The sequence below is a fragment of the Arvicanthis niloticus genome, chromosome 4, assembly GCF_011762505.2.
Source record: "Arvicanthis niloticus isolate mArvNil1 chromosome 4, mArvNil1.pat.X, whole genome shotgun sequence".
NCBI classification, from domain to species: Eukaryota; Metazoa; Chordata; class Mammalia; order Rodentia; family Muridae; genus Arvicanthis; species Arvicanthis niloticus.
The window spans coordinates 97,304,752-97,315,512 of NC_047661.1; positions in this window are offsets into that span (position 1 = coordinate 97,304,752).

A 10,761-nucleotide genomic window follows, 5' to 3' on the forward strand; every position below is an offset into this window, starting at 1 on the left:
TGGATGGTGCTATCACTGGGCTGGTGGTCTTGGGTTCTATAAAAATGCAGGCTGAGCAAACCATGAGGAAGCAAGCCAGTAAGCAGCACCCCTCCATGTCCTCTGCATCAGCTCCTGCCTCCATGTTCCAACCCTGCTTGAGTTCCTGCCCTGATTTCCTCCAATGATGGATTGTAATATGAAGGTGTAAGCCAAATAGACCCTTTCCTCCCCTACTTGCATTTTGGTCATGGTGTTTTGTTGCAGCAATAAAACCCTGACTAAGACATCATACTTTCACTGTGAGAGATCTTACCCATTGGGCCATCACCCCAATATGTAAACTTTATATGAGAAGGTTTGTTGTACATGATCAAAAACCCCTGAGGCCATTTTTAAACTCAAAAAGGCAGTAGCTTATTAGCAAAAGAATTGACATGTGCCAGCTATGGTCTTTGTTGGTATCTTGGGTTGTGCTCTCTAATAATCTTTTCAGTATGTTACTATTGTAGTTACTTTCTTACTCTCTCATTGCTATGGTCAATACTCTGACAGAAGCAAATTGAAGGTGAAAGGGTAAATGTTGTCTTACACTTCAGGAGAGATACAATCCATCATGGTGGGGAAGATATGGCAGTATTCCCCCACCCCAATAACTCACACCCATCTTCATTCCTTCTTTTGTTGTTGTTTTAATGAGTCACTGAGTCCAATTAGTGTTACCAAAATATCCATAGGTAGGGCCACCCAATGGGGCATGGCCAACTTACCAGGAGCTATACTCTTAAGAAACCTGACTCTCCTTCCCTTTAGTATCAACTGCAGATAACTCTTCAGTGGGGGATAAGAGCTGATGAGTGCCTTGCTCATGCTTCAGCATTAGCTGGCTTGGTCTTGTACAAATTTTGTGCAGGCAGCCACAGTTTTCTGAAACTTCGCAGGTTCTGTCTTATCTGAAAGATCCTGTTTCATGGTAGACCTCCCTGACCTCGGGCTCCTACAATCATTCCTATTTCTTTTCTGCAATGTTCCCCAAACATATGGGAGACAGGTGTCATGTAGATAGACCATTTGCAGCTCAGCCCTCCACAACATTTCTTCTATGTGCATTGACAAGTTGTGAGTCTCTGTATTAACCATACTCCATAAGGCAGGTCTTTGTAAGAGGATCAAAACAATCTTGAGTATTTCTCTGTGATCCCTCTTCTTCCCACCCTCACCCTCCTTACCTGGGCCTGACAAAAGCATGGGGAGTTTTTCCTTAATGCTTGTTATAAGAACATATGTTGATGTCTGATGTGTATGAATCTCTCTCTCTCGTCTGATGTCTCCCTAATGTCTTCTCTCTGCTGTGTCTCCCTAATATCTGAATGCTACTGTCTGCCTCTGCATTTTATGTCTTACTTCTAAGCCACGCCTCTAAGTTACACCTTTAATCATGCCCTTAGGTCTTGTCTCTAACTCTGATCTCTATACTTCTAAGTATACTATTAAGTCACACACCTTTAATCTCACACACCTTTAATCTCAAGGTATCTAAACCAAGATTATCGGAGTGTTCTCAGCTGTTGTAGGCTATTGTAATTTAAATCTCATGTCAGGGTATATGGCTCAAGATGGCTGCAAAGCTGATAGCCACTTTCTGCTAAAAGTCGGCCCCCAACAAACATAGAAGAGGATTCTGGAGGTGAAACTAATAAAATTATGGCATTCCCATGACCAAATTCTCCTGGGATTCTTCATGCTCATGTTCAACTGAATGTGAAGGACAGTTCAGGTTTTTAGGCCTCTAGTTTTGTTCCTAAGCCCTGGTATCTCTGCTTTGGTCATCTTTTTTTCTCTGACAAACTGATCTACCTCTGTAGTCTAGGAGCAAGCTGTTTTCCCAAAGTTCTTACTTTTCTTAGGTATCCAGGAACATTTAATCTGGACCATGCCTTCTTCTGGAAATCTATATAATGACATAAAGGAAGGAAACTTGCTTTTTGCCTGCTTGTATTCTCCTTGATGGCATGTCCATTCCTTCATTGGTGTTGGGGCCTACTTCTTAGCAAATTCAGAATATACTGAACACCAGCTGAAACAGAAAGCCTTGTGAACTGAAATACTACTGGAATCGTGGACTTTCAATCACAGTCAGCCATTGTAGAATTAGCTAAACTTCAGCCTGCAGGTCATTCCAATGATAAATAGATAGATAGATAGATAGATAGATAGATAGATAGATAGATCATTCTACAAGTTTTGTTACTAATAATAATCCTAACTAATACATGGTCCTAAAAATATTCTTAACCAGTTAATTGAAAAGTGGAATTCATAAAGTTATTTGAAGTCTTATCTTAATGAGTCTCAAACACCAAAATACCTTTCAATTAAACAAGTTCTGATCATTATTATTCAAAGTAGGTAAGAGTATCAAGTTTATCTTCTGGATTGGTGCAAATAAAACAAAGAGTTAACATATTTATGTTCCTCCCTAATACCTAAAAGCTATACAAATAGAAACAAGTTACTTCCAGGAAAGGAGTATTATAAGGTAACCACTTCCCTGCGTACACACTATTTCTGTTTAAAACCAAAACAGTTCTGCATAATACAGAGCTTCTCTGTGCATGGTTGATGTAATTGGAACAAAAAAGAAGGCACAGTGAGATTCTATTACAGATTAAAGCTGTAGACTGTTTAAAAATACACTTGATTAAATCTCATGAAGATGCCAATGCTTACATCTGTTTTATACTCACATATGTGGAGAAAGAGATGAGAGAGAGAGAGAGAGAGAGAGAGAGAGAGAGAGAGAGAGAGAGAGAGAATCCCTGATTATATCCAAAGAATACTAGGAACAAAAAATAAATAAATAAGGAACAGGAGAGGGGAAGAAAGGGCATGGAAGGGAAGAAGAAGAAAAGAGGGAAAAGGAGAAGAGGACAAAGAAGAAGAAGAGAATTTTTCTCCTATTTTATATCTGACTCCACTTCTCCAAGTCACATCTTCAGCCCAAATGATGTCCTGGCTGTGTATTAAAAAAATATAAAAGTACTTCATTGGTTTTTTGTGAACTACATTCTATGAAATACCTAAAATACAAGCCCAACACCACAGGGAATGTAACCCTGTAACGGTGATACATATAGTTTAAAATTGCTCAGAAAAGCAAAGCAAAACAAAACAAAAACAAACAGCATACTGACAAACCTACCTTCCACTTAGTAGGCAAAATAATTCTCAGGCTTGTTTTATTCTCCATAAAGCCAACTTTCAATAGGTTTGTTACAGCACTGTTCCAAAAGAGCTGTCAGTGAATGCCCAAAATAGAAAAATCCTTACATAAAATAAAAACATAACCACTGTGCAACTTGTAACTTTCAACATCTGAAAGACAGAGAAAAGCACTGATATTTGCTAGAAAGAATTGTAAAACCAAAGACAAGCTGACAGGTTTGGGAATGTCTCTGCACAGTGAGTGGCCAGGCACTGAAGACAAGGTGGTCATGAAGGCTTTGTGGCAGGATTGGCAGCCTTCTTGGAAATCCATCCTTAGGCTTACAAAAGGTCTTTTGTTCCCACAAACTTCAGTCTCCTGTAGAGAGAGTTGATACGGGAGTCAGGACACACTTTGGTCAACTTGATGATTTCGTAGTCCTAAGGGCTGAAAAATAAAAAGCAATGGAAACTCACATTATATTGCCCTCATCACAGAAACAGTCTTCTAGTAAGAGACAGAGTTTCTAGTCAGCTCTACAAGGATGACCATGGATGAGACTAGGAGCTGATACTACCTATCATACCATCAAATTTATGGGTTTAAGCTTCCATTAGACCTCTACCACAGTAGAATGCGACTGTTGAGAGACAGTGTCTTGGAAGATGTAAGTGAAAAGTTAAAATGAGGTGTTCAGGTCAAGTGCTAAGCTAATGTGACTGCAGGTCTCCTCCCAACTCCTTCCAAAAAGAAAATGCTTGGACATGACATGCAGAGAAATCAGGAATCTGAGTTGTATGTGCACAGAAAATAGACCCTGTACTCTCTCTCTCTCTCTCTCTCTCTCTCTCTCTCTCTCTCTCTCTCTCTCTCTCTCTCTCTCTCTCACACACACACACACACACACACACACACACGGAGAGAAAGGGGGAGGGAGGGAGAGACGAAAGGAGAGAATGGGGGAGAGAGAGAGAGCCCCAAGATGGAAATCAACTCTGCAGACACATTGATCTTAGACCCCCAGACAGTGAAGCTGCAAAGAGATAATTGCTACTGTTTAAGCCTGTCAGTCTGTGGTACTTGTTCCAGAAGCCCCATGGATTGCCCTTTTCTGGTTTTTGAGCTAGGGTGAAATGGATATCTCCCATGTCCCCTTTCAATTCCTCTCTGTCTCAAAAAAGATGTACAAGGGGGGACAAGCAATTGGTGATCTGTCTTCCCTAATCTTCTCCTTTCTCTCCATAAGACTTCTTACTTTGTCATCCATTCTTTCCTGTCGAGCATATGCATATATATATATATATATATATATATATATATTGAGTGGAAAGGGAGTCTTCTACTTTTATTAGGTACCAAGGGAGGTTACTTGGTCCCAAATGATCTTAAGAAACAATGTCACAATGTAAAGGGCCTAAATCCGTGGTCAAAAATCATAGCACAAAATTAAAAGGTGAGACAGTCCTATGCAATATTCTTAAGCATTCTGGGGTTAGGCTTCATATAAAAAATTAAAAACTCTATCACCTTTTTGGGCAGTCTAGTTTCTTCTCAAAAAGGTCAAGGTCATCTGAATGGTGTCTGAAGAAGACCTGTAACTAGCATATGCCATGCTGCATACTGTAATAGGTTTCCATCCCTCAGTTGGTGATTGATTGGATTGGCTTACATGATAGGAGGTGGGGTAGCCCAACAATGCCCACATGCATGCCACAAATGAAAAGAATCTAGAATCTGTTCAGTCTAAGAAACTGGAAGCCTGAGCAGTCTCAGTCAGGTACTGAAGTTTCAGAAACTTCCTGGCAAATAACTGTTGTTGACTCCACATTGGAAAGCTGAAGATGCTGGAGTTTGCAGGTTATGACTACAGAGATAGAAGACATGCCACACTTAAGGAATGGAGTAAGCACACAAGCCCTGTCTTCCTATCTCTTCATCTTCTTTCCCTCTGTGCTCCCAGCCCATTGGACAAAATTGCCCACACTCATGGTGCATCTGACCACACCCACACACCCATCTCTTTAACACATGTCAACACTCTCTTGAAACATACCAAACAGGAACAGCAGAGGGGTGTGCATCGTCGTCTCTCAATCCTAACTAGGTTGCCAACAGAGATGAGCCATCACAGAATGATGTCTTGGTGGTTCTGTTTTTAAGATATAACCATAAGCAAGAACCTACATGAAGTATTTGTCTATGGAAGGCATCGTGATAACATTACATAGATTTACACATCTATCTAAACACTCTTCTGATGTGAAATAATTACCATGTATGAGGATGGCATATTTGAGATTCAAGAAATTAAGTTGTCCAAGACCACACAATTGATAGAGAGTAGGCTTTAAAACTACACTGTAAAGCCCACACTCTTGATGAACTGTATAATATTGGTCCCAATATCCAAGAAGCATCTCCAGTTTTCTTTCTCACAGACTATAGCTCTAATGTCCTGTTTTTTTTTTTACCCCCTACCCAATTTCCTCAATGGCTCTAACTTAGGTACAGGGTACACCTATATAAGGGAACTTTATTTCTTTTCAATTTTGCATTTTTCTTGCATTTACCACACACTGTTTCATTCTCTCTCTCTCCTATCCCCACATATACCAGCTCATCCTTTGAAATTACAGTGGGAGTCTTCTATCCTCATAAAATAGAGACCGTATTTATTCATTATTAAATTGCCCTTTGAGCTTTCTGTGAGAATGCACATTTATTCCCAAGTGCAAAACGCATTACTACAATTGGCTTTAGTATTTTCATCATGATGTGCCCAGAGTTCATGATAAACCAGAGAGATTTTCTAATATGAAATATAAATCTAAATAGAACGCATCATTTTGAAAAGTATTAAAGCTAAAACTTTTTGATATTCATTTTTCCAAATGATTACGCTCGGAGCTGCTTGCCTGAGCAGTTTCTCTCACACTCACTTAAGGGGAAACGTTTCAGCCTGATTCCCATATTTCTTTAAATGTATCAGGTCCCAAATGTGCATTTCTTTTCTCACTTATTAACACTGAAAGAGAAATGTGCCCTTCCTGTCAGGGTTCTAGCTCAGTGCTGAAAGTGTGACCCTTGAAAGACCCTTTCACTGTCATAACTCAGAAGACACGCTTTTCTAGAACCATCTTTCACTGAGCAGCTTCACAGCCAGGTAAAGAAAACTACTAAAATGTCCCTGTGGCAAACTTGGGATCCTTCTAGTTGCTGGCTCAGGCTGGTATTTCAGTACTGAATGACTGACAGACAGTGCTGGGCATTTACTGTGTCTCTGTTTCCTTGGAATCGAAGCATTCTGTGAAGGCTCAGGGAGTAGAATAAAAACTCACAAGATCTCAAGAATCTCCTGAGAGAGTCACAGGGCTCCTTCCCAAGGTTATGCAAGCAGAAACAGCTGCTATGGAAAGAGACTATCCAACCATGAAACTGCCAGCAAAGCAACTCCAGGGATGCCACTTTCCTGAGTCTGTACTAGTACTAGCTGGGACTTCTCAATCATTTACATATCTGTAAGTAGCCCCTCAATTACACTCTTACAAGAAACCTCCAAAAACTCACTGGTTCACTAAGCTAGAGTTGAGTGGAATCATTCCCTTGGGATGCTTTCAGGACCCCATTGGATGAAAATATGGATGAAAAGATATATTGGATGACATATATTGGATATATATATATATCATATATATATATACGAGATATATATATATATGAGATATATATATATATATGATATATATTGGATGAAAAGATGCTTTTGTTTTTGCTTTTGTACCTCCCCAAGTGAAAACAAACAAAAAAACATTAAAGCATATAAGTTACATCATTTTTTTTATTAAAAACTGCCAAATAGAGGAATAGAGAGTTGGCTCAGCACGTATGAGGGCTTGTTGCTCTTGGAGAGGACCCCAGTTTGATTCCTGGCTCCCACATGGGAGCTCACATCCATCAGTTTAACTCCAAAGCCCTCTTCTGATCTCACCGAGCACCATATATGAACATGGTAGACAAGCATATATTCAATCAAAATACTCACACACATACAATAAATAAATAAATAAATAAATAAATAAAAGCATATATACACACTTACATACATGCATACATAATAAATATGTAAGTAAATAAAGCTAAAACTAAAATAAAAGTATTAAAAATAACCTTCAAGTGGGACCTGAATGAACCTAATGTACAATCATAGATGCAGTCAAAACATTCACACACAAGTAAGAAACAAGGAAGGAAAGAAAGAAAGAAAGAAAGAAAGAAAGAAAGAAAGAAAGAAAGAAAGAAAGAAAGATGCTACCAAACTCTATGACCATAGTTCAATCTGGCAGAGGAACAGAACTGATTCCCCCAAGTTGTCCTCTGCCCTCCATATCTGCAACTTGCCATACATCTGCCTGCTCTAGCCAGATTCCATGTAAAAAGTGAAAATTGTTTTAAAGTTCCTAGCGTTGGCTACAATATCAGAGACCCGAACATGGGATGCACATGGCACATGTTCTTTGCCAGCTCAGAACCATTCTCTTCACAACCCTGTGTCACAATAGTGCTACTGTATCCAGAAGATTTACAGTAGAATTTTAACACAGGATCATCTATTTGTCAGGTTAACAAAAGCAGATTTACAAGTTATTTTCCTCAATGTATTCACTTAATGACATAAGCCAAGAAATTGGTTTCAAGCCCCCATGTCCGATAATTTTATAATTTAATCCTAACTTCAAGTAAATAAATTTAATAGGGTTTTCTTCCTTAGCAGACTAGCAAGTGTTGTTGATTCATACCCTGACCCTTACCCTGGGGGTTTCTTCTATCTCAACCATGTATTAGTATGGTACTGGCATATTTTCACATGAATCTATCCCTACCTTCCCAAGACATGTTTTATTCATTCTACAGGTGAGAAATTATTACAAGCTAAGTTGATATATATGTTGCCTCTCCCCAGGGGTGACCCTGCTATGCAACCAAATCATTATGAGGTTTGTGTGAGAGGCTTAATGTTTCTACTCAGTATGAAAGAGGGAAAGTGAAGTAAGGTGCTGTTAACTGCTAAATTAACAGTTGAGGAATGGATCAGGAAAGATGAGGGAGAGGAAAAAATGAAGAGAAGAAAGGAGAGGAGGGAAAGAAAGACAGCAGCTAGCCCAGTCCTTGCACCCGTGCATCACACAAGTACCCGTGTCATGCTGGCTCCGATGCTGCTGGTCAGTCAAGCGTATGCATCCGTGTATATCACAAGCCTAGCTAGAACTCCCCTAGGACATCTGATACACAGAAACACTGGTACACTGATACACCAGCTAAGCAGGCAGTACTGGATTCTCAAGGGTTTGTCTGATGACAACCCTAGGATTTTTAAAGGTCTTATCATGACATACTTTCCTTCGTTTTCCATGATTATCACAGAATTCTTCATTCAGAAACAATTCACTTCTCAGGTTTGGTTTTTAGTACTTCACAAATTTGCATATACTGGCATATTCTTAAAGTATTCTCTCCATGAGTTTACAGGCAATTATTTTCCAGTTTTCAGGTCCAGAAGGCCCAAACCAACGAACATTTGTAGCAGAAAAAATTCACAGTCTCTGAAGGAAGTTCACTAGAACTGACGGAAACTTTTGGGAGGGGATGAATTGACAGCAAAAGATTCTGTTAAAGGGTCATTTGTCACTTTACATTTGGTCCTCGACATCTGGTTGTATCAAGGTCTCATATCACACTTCTCAGCATGACACTTGTCCAGTATTTTCATTGTGATATCCGTCAACAACCCACCTTCTTTGACTGAGAGAGAGAGAGGCTTCAAAGCATGTCAGATTTCCTAAGCTTAAATCTAAGAAGTCCACGGTCCCTCATCTGGCTTTATCTCCTATCATGTAATCAATTTCGGTTTTCTTTTCATTAGGTGCCAATGGTCAGGTAAAGTATTTAAGCTGACAGTCTCCACAGAAAGTAGCGGCAAGTGTTTCCCCACAGGCAAGTCTTCTTTACACAGTGGGCCCAGCCTCTCAGCTCCTTTAACCCAAGAAAATGCCTCCTGCAGTGCTAGCTTATGATCTTTTGTTCCAAACTGTTAAGCATATAGGATAGACCAAGCATGATGGTTCATGACTTTCATCCAAACACTCACTCAGGAGACAGACAGGGGCTGGTAGACCTCTGTAGGTTCAAGGCTGGCTTGGTCTTCTTGGTCTTCTAAGCCATGGCTACTCTGTCTCAAAAAAAAGGGGGTGGGGAGCCAATTCACCACTACACAAAGGAGTTGGAGGCCATGTCACCATGCCAAATAACCCCTGCTCTGTCTTTTGGGCTTCTGTCCTCACGGGAAAATATCGTCTGTAAGTGAGCAGAGCCAGGAAAAGAAGGCAAGATAAAAACCTACACAAATCAGTGTTAAGTGAAAGAGGAATAGTGACTAAAGAAGTGAGTGTGCTGAGAGACACATATAGCTTGTTTTCTTATATTTAAAATTTATATGTAAAAATAAGAGAAATTTAGGTTAGAGGTGGTTTTTTGATGCTAACACTTAAACTCTGCTGTCCATCAACAGTTCACGCAATGACATTGTGTGTTGTTTAGCCCAGGCTCCTTCCTTGATATTTGACTATTACAGAGAATGAGATATACCTATGTCGGCTAACAGTTTTAAATTACCTCTATGTTCTAATTTATGTTAATGGCATAATAGCATAACAATGATGAGAAGTGTGTACCAACACTCACAAATCAGTCATGATGCATCTCAATTACAATTCTCTTCTGATCTCTGATCATCAGCAAAATCAAATTAGCAATGCAACCCTTAGTTACTGAATTTCCCTAACACAGAGAGGCTTAACTTGGGTACCTTTTCATCTCAGAGCTACTGTAGGATTGCAAAAGGAGCAGGTGGGTCAGGAGAAATCAACCAACATTTGCAAGTGTGCTAAGTTTTTGCACGGAGTCTCCGTGAAAATAACCAGAAGGTAACACTCAACTCATGATAGGGGTTTAGAATCACAAAGATGATGATGTTCATATGAGTGAGCTGGATTGTGTAATATAGAATTATATGAAATGAATTGAAATAAATGAACCAGGGGGCTCATATTCCATTTGGACACAGGACAAGGTAGATCTACATAGAGATCTCCAAAGGAGGAGTTTCTGTGAGCCCTTGTTTGAAGAAGTCCCTACTTACTCAAATGCTTTCAACAGCTCAGGACCCTGTGGAATCCCATGCCCACACTATGATTGTGAAGCAGGGCAAGATCTACAGAAGCAAATCAACATACACTGGTCCAAAGCATTCCTGGAAACGTCTAGCATCATGCAACACATTTAAAGAAAATGCTTGACTAATTATGAAGATGAAAATATGACTCTGAACCTCTGATCAGTAAGGAACAGTGCTTCCATTTTTTGTAGAGCTCTGCTTTATAGGCCAGGTCTGGACCTCAAAGGCCAACGATTCTGGAAGTGTCCTCTTATCACAATGGTCACATGTTGAAGGGCATCTTGATGTACACACCCGGTACAGTTTGCAGTGTCTTTGTATGCTATACTCGGGGTGTATTTTAGCA